The sequence below is a fragment of the Falco biarmicus genome, chromosome 4, assembly GCF_023638135.1.
Source record: "Falco biarmicus isolate bFalBia1 chromosome 4, bFalBia1.pri, whole genome shotgun sequence".
NCBI lineage: Eukaryota > Metazoa > Chordata > Aves > Falconiformes > Falconidae > Falco > Falco biarmicus.
In genome coordinates, this window is record NC_079291.1 from 112,739,304 (window position 1) to 112,756,648 (window position 17,345).

General features: G+C 47.7%; 1 long non-coding RNA gene across 2 annotated transcripts in view; it reads right to left on the reverse strand.

Annotated features, from left to right (window-relative positions):
• LOC130147863 (uncharacterized) overlaps positions 1-17,345 on the reverse strand; it is a 43,669-nt gene that overhangs the window by 23,326 nt on the left and 2,998 nt on the right. The window contains exon 1 of one of the 2 annotated variants that reach the window (XR_008821407.1): positions 1,524-5,690. The exons of the other annotated variant lie outside the window; for it this stretch is intronic. This is a non-coding gene — a long non-coding RNA (uncharacterized LOC130147863). Of the gene's footprint in view, positions 1-1,523; positions 5,691-17,345 lie in introns of those variants that run through there. 2 annotated transcript variants of the gene reach the window in all.

Consider the following 17,345-nt stretch of genomic DNA (forward strand, 5'->3'; position numbering starts at 1 on the left):
TAATAAAACCTTAATAAAGAGCTACTCTTCTGCATTTTAATTAGTTGTTCACAGAACCCAAATACATCTAATATAATAAGAAAATGAAAGGCAACAAGGAAGTTGCTATGGCTTTGATGAAAAAGCTACTCCAGCAGCATAATCCTCGGAATCCATTAAAGTCTTTTACATGAAGAGCAAGAACAGCTGCCTCCCCCCGAAACATGAGCATATGCTTCTTCCCAAACCAAGGGCAGATGCAAGCCGAAAAGATTTTGGTAGCTCTCATTTTATGAAAGTTTCTCCACGGTGGAAAAATACACAGGAAAAAAAACAAGAAATGGAGAAGAAGAAAGGCTCAAAGCAGCATCAGAAAGTCTGATCAAATACTGGAAGCAGAATCATAATAAACGTATGGGAAGAAAGAGGTCTGTGGGCTGACTGATACCATAGAAAGGCATTAAATGTAAAAGCAAAGAAAATCTGCTATGATGTCTAGGGGAAAGCTGATGGCGTTGAATGAACAACATCTGAAGACAACACCTTTGCTGGCCAGAGCACAACGTGGCAGAGCTGTGGTTATCAGCTGGAGTCAAAAAAGAACAGCAAAACTCAGAGTTGGAACAGAGTTCACAGGACTTTTAAAAAAGCAGAACTAGAATCAAAATCGTGTGCAGAATGATAAAGTCCCAATAAAATTCATGGCACTGACGACGTCAAGGCCTGAGGGACCCATCTGGCCTGGCCCAGGAGAAAGCCAGAAAATGTAACTCCTTGCCTCCTCTCTTTGAACAACTCGCAGTAGTTAGCCCACCTTTTCCAGAAAAGCAACCCTTCCATCAGTAACATCTGGTAACAAAACCAGAAAAAGCAGGCGCTACCTGCTGCCTGCAGCTTTGCTACAGTGACTTATAGAAGTATCTTGGAAGCCAGTATCCAACTTCAACACTTCCTCCACTCAAATCTCTGATAATTTGAAGTCGACCCAGAGCAACTCAGTAACTGCATGTAGCAGACGTATTTAAAGTCCAGCACTGGGAGTAATTCACTCCCCCCAGGCTGCCAGCAGCATGTGAAATAATTTTATCTTGTAAATGGGTAGTAAGAATAACATTAATTTGTCAGTGTCATGCTGACTGTTTTCCTTAGAAGGTCTACAGGGCTTGGGAAAAAAGCTCCCATTGTCTCCTGCTTTGGAAGGAGGGAACATGCAGTGGGACTGAACCTGAACAGGCAAACGACTGATGAGAGCCACAGCACTGGGAAGCAGAAAGTGTGGGACAGCAGCACACGCCAGGCTCAACCTTGATTTGCTGCTTCTTGTTCCATTTATTCAAGGTCATGTGGTTGTGGGAGGTTTCAGGGTCTTGAAATCTCTGAGCTTCTGGCAGCCTCTCCAGCCCCTACCAAGGAGATGATGACTGATGGCGGGAAATTTTGACCTTTTAGCTCCATATCCTTTTTCTAAATTCCTGTGGTCGCTACTGGTATCTCCTGTGTAGCAAATTCTTTCTCTCTCTCCCCCGAGGAGCCAAACAACTCACTGTAGTAGAGCTCTGAGCAGGCCCTCGTGGCTCTGGTAATCTTCCCAGTCCCATGGCGTGACTCCAAACTTTTGCCCCCTGCCGCCGGGGAGCCCCAGGTCACTGGACGAGCTCTTTGCCATCCTTGGAATGGCAGCGAGAATTCCCTGAAGCGTCCCGTGGGCCCAGGCTGCAGTTCCAGGAACTGGCGGCTGCTGACTCGGCTTGAGCTCTTCCTAGAACTGCCGGGCCTTCGCTCACCCCTGGGGTGAGGGGCACGGCGGGGAGAGGGTGGAGGAGGGGGAGCACGGATGATGGGAAAGAGGCCATGTTGCGCAGACTCTTCAGCTCTCCAGACATTCCCCTCTCCTTTTTCATGTGAGTCCCAGGAGGATTATTTTTACCTTCTTTTTAAGTGTGGGGACGAGCCTAGCAGCAGCCTGCCTGCACTGGCAGTGGCAGCTCCCACCTCTCCCCCAGCTCGCCTCCCTGGCACTGCCTCCCCACTCCTGCTGTATCTCCCGTTTGCTTTCAGTAATTCCAGCTCCTGGATTTGAAAATGATTCTGCAAGAGGTGGCAGCCATGCCTGCGTATCACGCCACAACTCCTTTCCGAGTGTCAGCCTGCGTTATACCGGGAAACATCAGCAGTAACACGTACCACTAAGAAGGAAATTTGCCACAGGAGGGTGGTTTAAGCTAGGCTGAGCCTAACACAGGACATCTGTGCTACATCTCTACAGCCCCCTGAATGGCGGCTGGGTACAAAGGCTGTGTGCTGCTGCAGTCATGTCATTGTGCTTCTGACAGTGCTCGTTTTATCTAACAGATTTTCTATGTCATGGCTATCCCAAGCACTCACACAGAGCCACCTCGGCTCCTACCTCCCCTCCAAGCAGCTGTGTGTACAGCCCATCACACACCTAGCTATAAAGTTTATTTCTAGGGAATAGATGTCTACAGCGTGAGCCAGACATGTCTGGAACCAAATTCTTTTCTTAGCTAATCACACACAGTTTCTCTTGCTTCGAGAAAACTGTGCCAAGATGATGGAGGAAGAATTTGGCCCGCAGTCCAGCTACTGCCCAGCACAGCACTTAGCTGTACGCAGGCTTGGGGTTTTCAGAAGGAAGCTCTCTGAGCACCTGGCTGAAGAATAACAGCCAGAAAACCCCAGAACACAGTCGATAAAAACTAGAAGCTGAAAGAAAGTAAATAAACTAAATGGGTTTTCCTGCTCTGACAGCCCAGGTTTTTCCTTCAATCATCTGCGCTGCAATGAAAGGTGATTATATTGCTCCATTTACAGAGTTTTTCCTGGCCTGTCCCCAAGGTCACAATACAGTGTGTTTATTTGATTTTCGTAAGGTCAAATAAGTATTTGGGTAACACAGAAAGTTTACTGTGGACTTTCACCTTTGGGATCTTAAACCAAAGCGTGACGGTTGCAATGAAAAAATATTTACTGCTGTTTACATATATTAGGGGGGGCTTTTGAAAGAGGGAAGGCTTTCAGTCTCATTCCACATCCTTCTCAACAGCTTTTCAAAGATTTATTATACATGAGGAAAGAGAAGCAAACATCAAGATCTAGACTTTACAGTGTTCCCAGAACACATTGCCGATCCTCCTGAGTGACCGATCTCAGACAAGTCAGGCACATCCAGGGAGTTATTCACACTGATTTGTGTGGAAGAATTCTAAGCAATCAGTACCGTTATTACCAATCACATACCTGGGGCTACTGTGTTCACATACCAGTCTAAATACGTGGGCAGAAGCTGCAGTTAGCAAGTCAGGTGCAACACCACCCTTTCCATGGGACCCAAAAGACCACTGGCATGGCTTATCAGCTTCCTTTATCTGGAAAACTCAACTTGGGACTTCATGTAGTTTGTGAAAACAGGCCATCAGGCACACACACTATCCAAAAGGCGTTTTGTCCTACTCTCCACATCCCCCAACTCCATGGTCTATTTGGTGATAGTCCTTTTTCAGTTTGTAGTGGCCACAGAAATAGTCAGAAATCAAGAGGACTGGGAGCCTGACACTGGTCCAGAACTGTGTCTCACTTTTCCAGAAAGAACAACTGCAAATGAAACCATCTCTCCCTACCCAAGTGGAGAACGACTGGCAAAAATCCATGCTCCTGAGACACCTCCAGAAATCAGAACACACCACATGGGGAACAACGTGAGCTGATGCTGAAGTTGCACCAACACTGACCCTGGACAAACGTGCACTGGTTTTGACCCAGCAGCACAATGACTGCAGTGACCACACGGGAATACAGAGTTCAGCTTCCCTCAGATCCAAGCCCCTTTCTGATACAGAAAAGGAAGAAAAGACATGATAAAATACACACCAGACACCAGAGTTCACCAGAGGCATCATCAAGTTGTCTTACACCAGTGGTTTTCAAGCTGCATCCTGAGAACTTGGGGGTTTTCCATGGATTACTGCTGACATCCATGAAAGACGACTAATTGGAGGAAGCCTACTGTCAGGAGGACTTTCTGATGGAAAGTTTTGAGTTAGTCATGTTGAAAGTGTTGACAACCACTACTTTAGGTGATGAGTTGCAAACAGTTTCTCTGAGTCTTTTAATGCCTTGGGTGGGAGCTGACAGGTGATGTGATGCTCTTTCTCCTCCCACCTACATACTGAGCTACATCCACTCCTTCCTAATTTAGCTCCTCCTGTTAAATTCCAGGCTAAATTAACTCTTGCTCAGGCAAAGCAGGTTAGGTCATTTTACTGATATGAGAGATGAAAGATGCAAGAAAACCATTTTTTCTTTCTGTTTAGAAAACCAGCTTTTTTTTGTCGTCACTCATCACTCAAATTCTGCTAGTCAAAACAGTGAATTTTTGAATCCCTGCAGCAAAATATAAGAAAAACAAACCAGATGTGATTCCACCCTCCAGGCGATGCAAAACTGCACGAACTACATAACCCTTCCTTCATGTACTGACCTCTTAATACAGAGTGTACCATCACTGCTGCCAATTTGCCCATGTAGCCATACTCCAGTCTGAGAAATGATTGTCCTTAATTCCTTCTCCACAACTTTAATTGTGCTGCTGCTTTGTCTTGCCCACTACAGGACCACAAAGCTTCCACCTTTTCTCAGACAATGGCTGATAAGCTGAACAAGATGTTCCTTTCTTCTTCGTTCTGGACGTACTGTTTCTGCAGCCATCAAGGCCTAACTGCATAAACTATAAATAATATCTAACCCTCAAGATGGTGATTAAACTTGTTCATTATTGCTACAGTATCAGACACACCTGCCTCTTACACTATGTTCCATGTGATGGAGGTGTAAGAAAGCAAGCATCTAGGAGAGAAGAGCAGGTCTGCAATAGGCTTTAGGAACTACCCCCTAAATTCCTGATAAGCCAGAGCAGGATTTGGCCCCAGCACAGAGGATGGAGCTCCTGGCATCCTGACCAGCCCTCCGTAGCCCTGCCAAGGACAGCAAGATGCTGTGAATGTTCACTGAGGTCAAAGCAACCCAGGGTGTACTGTACACCCAACAGTTTACAAAGGGCTTGCACACATTCACACACAATGTAATGCACAGAAAGGAGTAAACAGTCCGCCGTTAGCTGGTGCCATGGAAATTCAATAAAATACAGAACCAAATGTAAAAACCATACTGATTCACACATTTTCGCTGTTTTCTTTCCCCCTGTTTCATTCAGGCCATATTCCGCTCAGTCTCTTCTTTCACAGCAGTTGCTGTTTTCACCCTTTTTACTCCCTCCATTGTTTCCACACCTTTTTTGTTATAATAAAGTAGCTCCTCAGTTGATTTCTAGACTTCACACATTCCCTCCCCCATTTTCCACAGGGGACGTCCAATATTGCTTCTTTCCCTTTTATTTACCCCTGTTTTCTTCTGGTCCCAACACAAACGCACAACCATGTTCCAAACTAAAAGGAACAGCCACTGCAAATGCAGTCAGTCATCTGCCTGACCTCATACCACCACTTGGCCCAAAACCAACAAAAAGCATCTTTCCCTTTCTTGCTGTTCTCCATGCCCCTCCCTATTTAGAATCAGAGAGTAACAGAATTGTTCAGGTTGGAAAAGACCTTTAAGACCATTATGTCCAACTGGTAACCCAGCACTGCCAAGTCTACCGTTAAGCCATGTCCCTCATTTCCATGTCTTTTAAACACCTCCATGGATGGTGGCTCAACCACTTCCCTGGGCAGCCTGTTCCAGTGCTTGACAATCCTTTCAGTAAAGAAAATTTTCTTAACATTCAATCTAAACCTCCTGTGGTGTGTTTTAACGCCATTTCCTCTTGTCCTGTTGCCTGGGAGAAGAGACCGACCCCTCACTGCCCACAGCCCCTGTCAGGTCGTTGCAGGGAGAGATAAGGTCCCCCCTGAGCCCCCTCCTCTCCCGGCTGAACACCCCCCGTTCCCTCAGCTGCTCCTCACAGGACTTGTGCCCCAGCCCCTTCCCCAGCTCCGTTGCTCGTCTCTGGACACGCTCCAGCCCCTCAGTGTCTGTCTTGCAGTGAGGGGCCCAAAACTGAACACTGGATTTGCGGTGCGGGCGCACCAGCGCCGAGCGCAGGGGGACGGTCACTGCCCTCGTCCTGCTGGCCACACTGTTTCAGATACCCGCCAGGATGCTGTTGGCCTCCCTGGCCACCTGGGCACAGTGCCGGCTCGTGTTCAGCCGGCCATCAACCAGCACCCCCAGACCCTTTCCTGCCAGGCAGCTTCCCAGCCCCCTGCCCGAGCCTGCGGCGCTGCGGGGGGTTGTTGTGACCCAGCTGCAGCACCCACCGCTGAGCCTTGTTCAGCCCCACGCGGTTGGCTTCAGCCCATCGGTCCAGCCTGTCCAGATCCCTCCGCAGAGCCTTCCTGCCCCTCAAGCGCACCCACACTCCCCCACAAGCTGTACCAGTACCCTACGTACCGGGGCTGCGCTCGATCCCCTCGTCCAGATGGCCGATGAAGGTACGAGGCAGAGCTGGCCCCACACGGAGCCCTGGGGAACGCCGCTGGTGCGCGGCCGCCAGCAGGATGTTGCTCCATTCCCCACCGCTCTTGGGCTGGGCCAGCCAGCCAGCTTCTCACCCAGTGAGCAGCGTACCCATCCACGCCAGGAGCAGCCAGTTTCTCCAGGAGAACGCTGTGGGAGCTGGTGTCAAAGGCTTTACTAGAGTCTGGGTAGGCAACACCCACAGCCTTTTCCCCATCCTCTAAGCAGATCACCTGGTCGTAGAAGGAGATTGGGTTCGTCAAGCAGGACCTGCCTGTCATAACCCCACGCTGGCTGGGCCTGATCCCCTGGCTGCCCTGCACATGCCCCGTGGTGTGATCTGCTCCATCCCCTCCCCCGGCACTGAGGTGGGGCTGCCAGGCCTATAGTTCCCTGGATCCTCCTCCCGGCCCTTCCTGCAGGTGAGCGTCACATTTGCTGACTTCCAGCCACTGGGGACCTCCCTGGTTAGCCACGACTGCTAGCAGATGGCTGGAAGGGGCTCCGTGAGCACTTCTGCCAGCTCCGTCTGTACCCTTAGGTGGATCCCATCTGGCCCCATAGACTTGTGTGTGTCTAAGTGGTGCAACAGGTCACTTGACCACTTCCCCTTGGATTATGGGGGCTTCAGTCTGCTCCCCGTCCCTGCATCCCAGCTCAGGGGGCTGGGTACCCAGAGAATAACTGATCTTACTGTTACAGACTGAGGCAAAGACAGCATTAAGTATCCCAGCCTCTTCCTCAGCCTAGCCACTGTTTCCCCTCTGCATTCAACAAAGGATGGAGATTCTCCTTAGCCCTCCTTCTGTTGCTAAAGTATTCATAGAAACACTTTTTCTTGTCTTTAACATCAGTAGCCAGATTAAGTTCTACTCGGGCTTTGGCCCTTCTAATTTTCTCCCTGCACAACCTCACAACATCCTTGTAGCCCTCCTGAGTTGCCTGCCCCTTCTTCCAAAGGTCATAAGTTCTCCCTTTTTTCCTGAGTTCCAGCCAAAGCTCACTGTTCAGCCCGGCTGGTCTTCTTTCCCACCAGCTTGTCTTTTGGCACATAGGGACAGCCTGATCCTGCAGCTTTAAGATTTCCTTCCTGAAGAATGTCCAGCCTTCCTGGACCCTTTGGCCCTTCGGGACTGCCTCCCAGGGGACTCTATCAACCAGGCTCCTGAACAGGCCAAAGCTGGCCCTCCAGAAGTCCAAGGTGGTAGTTCTGCTCACCCCCCTCCCTACTTCTCTGAGAACAGAAAACTCCATCGTTGCACAATTGCTGTGCCCGAGGCTGCCTCCAACCATCACATCACCCACCAGTCCTTCTCTGCTCACTAACAACAGGTCCAGCGGTGCCTTCCCTAGCCAGCTCCCTCACCAGCTGTGTCAGGAAGTTATCTTCCACATGCTCCAGGAATCTCCTCAACCATCTCCTCTCTGCTGTAGTGTATTTCCAGCAGATGTCTGGTAAGTTGAAGTCCCCCACCAGAGCAAGGGCTAGCAATTGTGAGACTTTTCCCAGCTGCTTATAGAATATTTTCTCTTCATCCTGGTTAGGTGGTCTGTAACAGACTCCCACCATGATATCTGCCTTGGTGGCCTTCCCCCTGATTCTAACCCATAAGCACCCAACCCTATTAACCATCATTAAGCTCTAGACAATCAAAACACTCCCTAACACACAGGGCTACCGCACCACCTCTTGTTCTTTGCCTGTCTCTTCCGAAGAGTTTATAGCCATCCATTGCAGCACTCCTGTTGTGTGAGCCATCCCAAGTTTCTGTGATGGCAACTATGTCATATTTTTCCTGCTGCGCAAGGGCTTCCAGCTCCTCCTGTTTGTTGCCCATGCTGCATGCACTGCTGTTGATGCACCTCAGTTGGGCTATTGATCCCACCGACTTTTGTGAGGCAGAAGCCCTAATTCCTACACGATCATTCTCAGGCACTTCCGTGGTTTCTAACACATCAATAACCCTTGTGCCTTTGCTGCTGCATGGATCTCTATCTCCTGCCTCCACTGAGGTGTCAAAAGGAAGAACCTTGCTAGCACACTGTCCCTCAAACACTGGTGTGCTGCCTGCAGACTGATCTCTAGCAATCCTGGGTTTGTCCCTTTTCCCCTTAAAATCTAGTTTAAAGCTCTGGGTTCTCAGAGTTTGAGCACAAAAGCAACTGAAAATCTGTCCAAACAGACACAGCCCATTTCTCAGTTAACTCCTTCAGCCACCAGTAAGGTAACACCTGTGTTTTTCCAGCAAAGCACTCATGTCACAGGCTCACCTCTCAGGGCTTAATTCTATACACATCGCTAGCAAGTATTTTTGCCCAGCCAGCATAAAATGCAGAGCCATTTCCCAAAGAGCTAGTTTCCAAAGAGGGTTTTGATTGCCAGGATTTGCCTTTGTAAATACTCAGAAATCTCCACTTGCCTGTTTTTGTCCCCCAGCTCCAACTATCATAGCTGGGCAGTCATATGATTTACCATACTAGTCTCTCCTCTACTGCGACAAACTGCAGTTCACCAGTGGGGCTGCTAGGACCAGGACTTGGGAGAAAAAAACCTTGAAAACCCGATCCAAGAAAATTGTATCAATACTCAGTGATGGCAGTGTGCCAGTGCCAGTTACTTCACTGCCAATCAGTTTATCAGAAGCACTGTGTGCTCATCTTTCAAGCCCTCTCCTGTGTCTCCCGGTGCCCCACCTTTCCTTCCTCCTCTGCAGAAATATCTGGGTGGCACCTTCTCTTTCCACAGCACAGTCTAAGAAAGAATGTAACATAAGTAATTCTAAGTAAGAATGTAATATAAGCTCGAATTAAAATGCAGGGGAAAACACAGTGAGAAACCACGGTATAATCTAAAGTGTTAAGGTGCTTTAGGTCCAGACCAGAGCATCTTCTCTGTTGCTCAACATGGAAACATTGAGCTAGTGCCTATCTGGAAGGGCAGAAGGCAGCTGGAACAGCACAGTGTTGGAAAGCTGCATTCATTTCTCCTCCCTTTCTTAGGAAGGCTGGGGAGCTTAAACTACATCCAGGAACTCTATCTTCTCTTTTAACATTCATCTGCCACCAGCTTTTTTGCAACGCAGTCCCTCCCATCCTCCTTCCTGCTGTCACTTCAGCCAGCAGCCAGGCTCTTCCAGGAAACCAGACAAGACGAGAGTAGAATCACACATCTGCCAACCACCCGATCATACAGCAGGGGCAAGGGATTGTAAGAGGAAACTAATTTTTTTTAAAGCAGCTTTTTACTGTTTCTTAGGATCTGGCTTCTGGGTAGAATGACACACAAAGAAACTCTTACAACACATATGAAGTGAGGAATTCAGATTAGGGAAGTACAGAGAGAAACAGAGACAGCTCTGAACCAAACTTGAAAACTTGCAGATCCTCAAGTGCATGCTGTAAGATGCGAGCAACAGGCTTGTACTAGGAACTAGAAGGAAAAAACAGCCCTGTTTAAATGCTCCTATTTGAGGAGCTGCTGAACACTCAGTTTTTAATTTTTTTCCTTTTTTTAACATAGATGATCTCAACGATTTTAACACTTGAATTTGAGGTAGGAGGAGGAAGCAAACGACTGCTAAAATAGCAAAGCAGCTCAGATCTCACCAGGGACAATCCTGAGTAACTGACGGTGAATGGGAAAAATGAACTCACATGTTTCAAAGGGGTGAATTTAACTCAAACATCTTAAGACCAAAAAGAGCTATAAATTCTTACGCCATTAATATCTCATAGACTTGTTTTCAATACTTCTCATTCATACTGCACCCATATGTAGAAAGCGTGGTAATGCACTTTCATGGTCTTAAATCTCAGAAGGGTTAAATAAGAGCTGGTGAAAAAGACTGTAACAGTCTGAGTAGTGGTATTGCCTTGTGCACTGTTGGGAATGGTTATTTACAGGTCGCTCCCCACAACCATCCTGAAGAACAAGTGATCAGGGATTACAACTCTTAGGACTCTGAGAAAAACTTGCATTTCATTTACTGAGCGAAGCTTTCCAAAGCTGGTCATAAAGTTCCCTTCATCTCCTCCCGGATCATGTGCAGCCAAATACAGCTACACCAGAGAGTGCCTTTGCCATCCTGTCCAGAGGCTGGGATTCAGCTCCTAAACTTTCAAAGGCTGCACAATGTTCATAAGTGCACAGGGGGCAAATACGCACTGACCTGAACTGCAGAGCTAGGAAATATGAATAAAACAGAAAATACGGGACAGTTTACTAAAGGTTTGGTCTATGACTCAACAGTTTGTGAAGTTTGCCCATGAAAGGCTGGCAACCTGAAACTGATGTAAAAATAGTGTCGTCTTTAACAAATCCAAAGCCAATCCAAACTGTGTGACAAATCCACTGAACTTCAGGTTGTTACCGCATTGTGTTGAAATGTTTTGAAACTTCCCAGAACAAAGCTTTCACCCACAGGACAGAGCCATTTACACAAACCAGAAATATCCGCTGCTCTTAACACCGTGAGTTCCATGTACACAGCTGCAGGCAGGCGGGAGCGGTGCTTACTTGAACATCTACAGGCATGTGTGCAGCCACACACAAACACACCATGTGTATGTGTTTATTAAATCATACCAGCAAAAGCTTCAGTAAGAGAAAGTTGCAGTTGTGAACTCATCAAAGTAAAGAAACAAAACAAATACGTAGCGTAGCTCTTCAGGAAAGAAGGTATGGAGAACCGGGAGTCTGCAGATTAGATTTTTCCTGGGCTCTGGTGACTTTATGGTAGAGACAGGTGAAGTGAAACCTGACTAGGGTAACTTTAGCCAGAGAGAGTGAGATAGAAATAAACAATATTATTCCTGGAAAGAAGGGGTAGTAGCTGTCCCTCTGCCAAAGTGCACTCCAGTCCAGAGCCTATTAGCTGTGGATTCCTTTCTGCGCTCCACCTCCCAGTGTCTGGGCAACGGTCCCAGGTCTTGACGTCAAAGCTGCCTTTTGTTTGCTGCACATACTTTCCCCTTTTGCAGGTTTAACAGACCGAGGCATGGAAGAAACTGGGCAAAGGGCTCTATTCTGACCAGATCTGCAAACTCAAGACAAGACCCCAAGAAAAGTCCTCCCCCCACATTACTGATTTCAACCATTCCAGCAAAAACAAGAATTTAGTTCAGTATGCCTACATTGTTTTACATCTAAGTTGTCCTCTCGCTAGCCCTTCTTTCAATTCATGCCATGTGTTTTATCTGTTGTGGTTTTATTTTGCATTATTTAGATTGCAAGAGCTGTCAAGCAAAGACTCTTTCCCTAAGCGTAAGACAAGACTGTAAAACTACTACTTTAACTATCAGATATATTGGGAGCAAATCCTCTCAGAGACAGAGGATAAATGCCCAGTGTTCCAGGATATCAGGGCGGGAAGGAAGAATGAGACCAGGTGCTATTACGAAGTCTTCCACCCCTCTGAACTTGAGACAGCTAGAGCCAAAGTGGTTGTTTTCCAAAGTCAGCAGAGGAGCCTCTCCTCCCTGCTACTCACGATGACTTGGGCACATACAAGCCATTCCTTGCCCCTCACATCCACCTAACTGCCTGCCCCAAAACATAAGCTATCCTGTGGGAATATATAGGAAGAGGGGCCTGCAGCAGAACTATATGTGTTAGGTCAGGCTTCTCCTGCTGGAGAAGCCCTTTAAGATACAGTTATAGCAGTCACAGTAAGATTACGTCACTCAATATAAATTCAACACTCTATTACATCCTATAGATTTTTTCATTTAATGGCCAAAATACTCTAGGTCAACGAGGAGGGGGCAAAAAGAAATGGGAAAACAGTCACGTAACAGACACAAAAATGGGCACAGTAATCAGCTGCTACATATTTCCGAGAGGAGATGCCAGTCTTCTCACATGCTCAGAGTTAAGGTCTGATCACATTTGTAATCCCTCCTTTCAACAGCAATAAACCTGGCACTCAGTGGGATATTCCACAACAGGGCCCTCCTGTTCCCTGGCCACTGTGACTCCCAAACCCATCTCCCCACACCAAAGCAGAGGCCAACGCTCTTACTCCTGTTCCTCAAACAGAGGTGTGCTGCACGTTCTCCTTCCCCCCTCCTTCTGAAAGCTTAAAGCTGGCGAACCTTTGATAGCTTTCCTTCTTATAAGACTCTCAAACTAGTACTTGACACTGATTCTTGCATGAGTACTGGTGCTGGCTTTGTATACCTGTAACTAAGTGGAAAAACACAATCATTATCTCCTGGCTAAGGCACAATGCATCACTGCTGAGGTGCAGCATTCCTTGGCTATTAGTAGCTAACAAGATAAGCAGCCTATGCTTCTGCTAGTGGTGGTGGGACCGGGCGGGGACAGGGGGACCCCAACAAACCACCACCCCAAAAAAAGGAAATAAGGAAAGAAAAAAAAGAAAAAATAGACCTTTCTATCATCTCTGCTGTCAGAGTAACAGAAAACTATATGCTTAACCCAGGCCAAAGTGTTTCATCCCTTGTAAAGTGTTAATTTGCAAGGCAGAATGCAAGTCACCTGCATCTCAACAGAGCCTGGTTGTCCCATGCCGTCCTACTGACCCGCACGGAAAGGCAAACTTCCCAAAGAGCTAACCCACGTCCAGTTCCCTGGGACAACTTGCTAACTAGTGTGAGCAGATCTTCATTCAAAACACGTGCTGGGTAGGAGGGAGTCCCAGGTGGACTACACACAGTCACGCTTCCCTCTCCTGTCTTTCAGCCAAACCACAAGCACACAAATAAACACAGGAACCGGGTGTCACATGTACTCTCTTTCAAGCTCCTTCTAGTGTTTTCAGAGAAGACACTAAACAAAAGGGAAAGGCCTGTTCATTTTCGCCTGTTCTCTAACAGCCAGGAGACACAAGCTAGCAGGTCAGTGGGATGACTTTATATTATCGACTTCAAAGCGCACATGGTGGTATCGGGGGCAGACGTCAGGAAGTTTGCCAGCTGCTACACTCTGATCTAGAGCTCTGCATGGGAGTGCTACCCCAAACCAGGCTCTGACTTTCTATCAACATGTCCTGGAAACGCACACTGCCAGCCAGGTCACCATGGAGATAAGCAGGACCTTTTAGGCCCCGTACAGATCCTTTCTCTAATATAAAGGCTTGACAGAATTTAGCCCTGGGGATGACTAGCAACTTGAACTTAATTTATGTCACATGGCACGCTCACGCTCTAGAACTAGGCTGTGATGCAGTCAGAAAGAGTGTTTCCAGGTACTGAAGAAACAGCTATTCCAATAACTTAGCACTCCCCTCTCCCTCCCCCGAAGCAGGTGAGTGAGTGACACGAGGCTTACTCTGAACCCAGGAGTCACAGGTCTCAAATCAATGGCCTGAAATGTTAGTAGCAGTAGCAGGGGTGTCAGGGTGGAACGGCTGCGTGTGGCTGGTTATTGGCCTTCAGTCTGCTGACCCTTCAGAGAGCTGTATTTCCCAAGCTCTCTCTGTCACTACAAGTGCTGAGAATCTTCTTTTTATTTTTTAAAAATAATCATAGACTATCTCATCATGAGAGAGAATTACAACTCCAGGGCCAGAGGCCTGAAGAAAAACAGTAAAGTATGCAGAGAGCTAACAACTACCACGGCATCCCCCTGATGCTGGAGATAGTTTAGGCTGGTGCGTCCTCTCAAAGAACCAGCAGAAAGGAAAGCCCACCATCATTGCCTAGAAGATCGGCTTTTAACAACCAGCTGGCTCCCAGAGCAGGATTTGTGCCACAGCAGCTCTGCCTGCTCCCAGCACCACCTCTTCTCTCCAGTCCAGACTCAGATGATACAGGGACAAGCTGCCCATCGTAGGAGGGTGATCGCTTGTGTGCATTTGATTTGTAGATATACGATGGGGTGTTTCCAAGTTAAAAAATACAAACTAGCCACATAACTGAAAATGTTCAGCTAGGTCCTAGTTGTCTCACCAAGCCAAATAAAAACTCTTACTGCCTCCCCAGCACCAGTTTGTGCACTGCCTGCTGAGTAGCACTGGCTTCCCACCCGAAGCCAGAACAGAGGAGCAGCACGGGGCAGGCATTACCGGGGCTTGGAGGCCACGGCTACCTTGCCTTCCCTTGTGTCTGTCACATTTTTTAGGTCTCTGCACCAACATCACAAGCCAAAAGGAAACAAGTCCTGGGAGGAAGTGAGTCAGGAAACCCGCACCTCGTGCAGGGGGAAGTGTGACTCAGAGGCAGGGTGCTCACTGCTCCCTGGCACCCTGGAGGAGGTGATAAGATTGTGTAATCCCCAAGATAACTTGCTGCACATCCTAATTCTGCTGATCCTCCCAGGGGAGGGGTGCCTCTGCTGAGTACTGTACATTAGCTGATTTCTTAGAATAAACTGTGACAGCTCCCTGTGAGCTCATCGCGTGGGAGGGGGGATGCTGGGCTCCCTGCCTGTGCTGTCAGAAGAGGAGCTACAGAAGCACTGAATTTATCAAGAGCACAGCAAAGACCTGGCAAACCTCCTGTTTAGTCTATTTGTTCTTCTTTCAGGAACAAAGAGTTTAAGAATGGAAGTACTTGAAAGCCACAGAGGAACCAGCTACAAAGCAGAGGAGAGGATTTAAGAAAAAAATTGAGAAAGCAGAGGACAAACCTGGTGGCAATAGGATGGGGATTGACAGTCTGTGTGATTGGGACTGGTGGGGGGACAGCCAGGGAGACGGGTACATGACATCCCAGGAGGAAAGAAGCCAAAAGTGCAGGCAAAACAAGGGAAGCGAGGAGGGCAGAGAGGGTGGAGAAAAGATAGTAGGGACGGTCACTCAGGGGTGGTGAGGAAGGTACAGCAAAACCACAATGGCCCTGGGATTGAGAGAACAAAGAGACATTACACTGAGGGAAAGAAGCTACCATCCATTTTGAGTTCTCAGCAAGACACCAGAGCCAGAGTTTGCGTTTCTGCGTCTCTATTCATCTGCATAAGGGCCATTCCTGAAAAACAACCAGAGCCCTAAAGCAGGGAGGTGGAACAAGACACAAAAGTCACTCTTTTTCAGCCATAGAAGATGGTCCTGGTTTCCTTACCATGAATGCAGACATGAGCAGCACTAGTATTCACAAGCTCAGCTCTTTGCCTGTGTCAGTACAGCACTTGGTGCAAAAGGGTCTTGGGACATGAGTAGGCTTCTGGAAATTTCTGCTGAACAAGTTAAGCTCCCAGGCACCTTAGGGAGCTCAATGTCAACTGAACTTCCAAACTCCAACCCTCTGGTCCCCGAAGACAAAACCACATTTACGAAATTGCTTTTGCAAACAAACTACTGAACACAGAGGAGGAGAGAAGGAAGCCCTCCCTGTCCCCGTGCAGACACACCAGCGCACGCGCAGCCGCCATGCACCAGCTTCACAGAAACCTGTCAGAGTCAGAAAAGGCCCCATCCTGTCCCAAATCACTGGTGTCAAAACCCAGTAAACAATCAGAAAGACAGAATAAATGAGAGAAATCCAGGCCTGGCTATCCAGGAAATTCACTCCTAGGAAGCATCGCTGTCAGCAGGGACTGTTCTGTGCTTCCAGGAGAGCTCCACACCACAGACGTGGTGGTTGTGTCCCGGGGGTGCACTGCACAGGTGCTCTGTCCAGCTGAAGCAGATCTGAACTGCATTTCAAGCACAGTTTCAGAGTCCTCACCGTGCACAATACGGCACTAAAAAATACCATACAGTTTTTCAAATGCAAATTTGTTATGCTATTTATGTTTGAGTCAGGAGCCAGAAGTGATAAAACCATCCATTTCAGAGACTTTTACCCCCAGCTGAGGGGCAGCAAAGGTGCTGGTTGAGACTCAGAAGACCTAAAGCCTATTTCCATTTCTGCCCCAACCTGTCAGCTGTCCGGAGACAAACCACTGTGCATCCTTGGGCTCCAGGTCCCTTTTCCCTTTTTTGCCTCACTGGTATTAAATGCAAGCTTCCTGGGCGTTGGCTGCTGGACAGTATATGCCTGTAACATTAAATGCATCCCAGACTGCAAAATGCTGAATGGTTCTGTAATGGAAATCATAATGACTACTTTAAGTTTCAAGCCTAGTATTTCTAGGACAAATGTCACAGCTCATATGACCTAACATGCCAGGGCTAGCGAGCCTGGGAAGAAGAGCTGTGTTTATTATCATGGGTTTAGTCAGACCCTATAATGTAATTGCTTATTTCACTGTGATCAGTCTGCTACCCAGAAATAGGACAACCATATTCTGTTCCTGCAGGCGGTATCTGTAAGGCCACAGTGCAAGAACTGGAACTATTGGTATCATGTGTTATAAGCATGCATTACTTATTCTGCTCCCTGCAAACACTCACCCACCTTATGGGCACAGTACAGGGACAAAGTTGTGTCCAGCAGAGCAGGTACTCATAGATTTTTGTTTAAATGATGTTCTGTGAGCCTGATTCAGCTGCTGACACCTCCTCACCACACAGGATGCCTGCACTCTTTTGAAGTGGCTCTGTTTTTCCCTTTGAATCTGTGCTAATAGGAAAGCATCAGGTGGAGAGTTTATTTTTCTAGTTACTGTTTTTCAAGATGCTGCTTGGCCTAGATTAATTCCAAGAACTGAGGCAGTTGAACAAAGAAACTTCTACAGATTCATCAACAGCATGAACATCACTGCTCCAGCAACTGCCCACGCTGTAGCAAAAATTTGCAGAAACCAAAACGAGACCACACACAACAGAAGGGCTGAGCAACGCATGCAGGGAACTGCCAGAGACAGCACCTTCAGCACCTCTGCAGACACCAGAGGCAGCAAGGCAGCCTCCAGGATGTGCTGTTACATTTCCCCAGAATACATGCTTGAGTAAAAAACCTCCCCACCGACGTTTATCCAGGCAACTAACCAA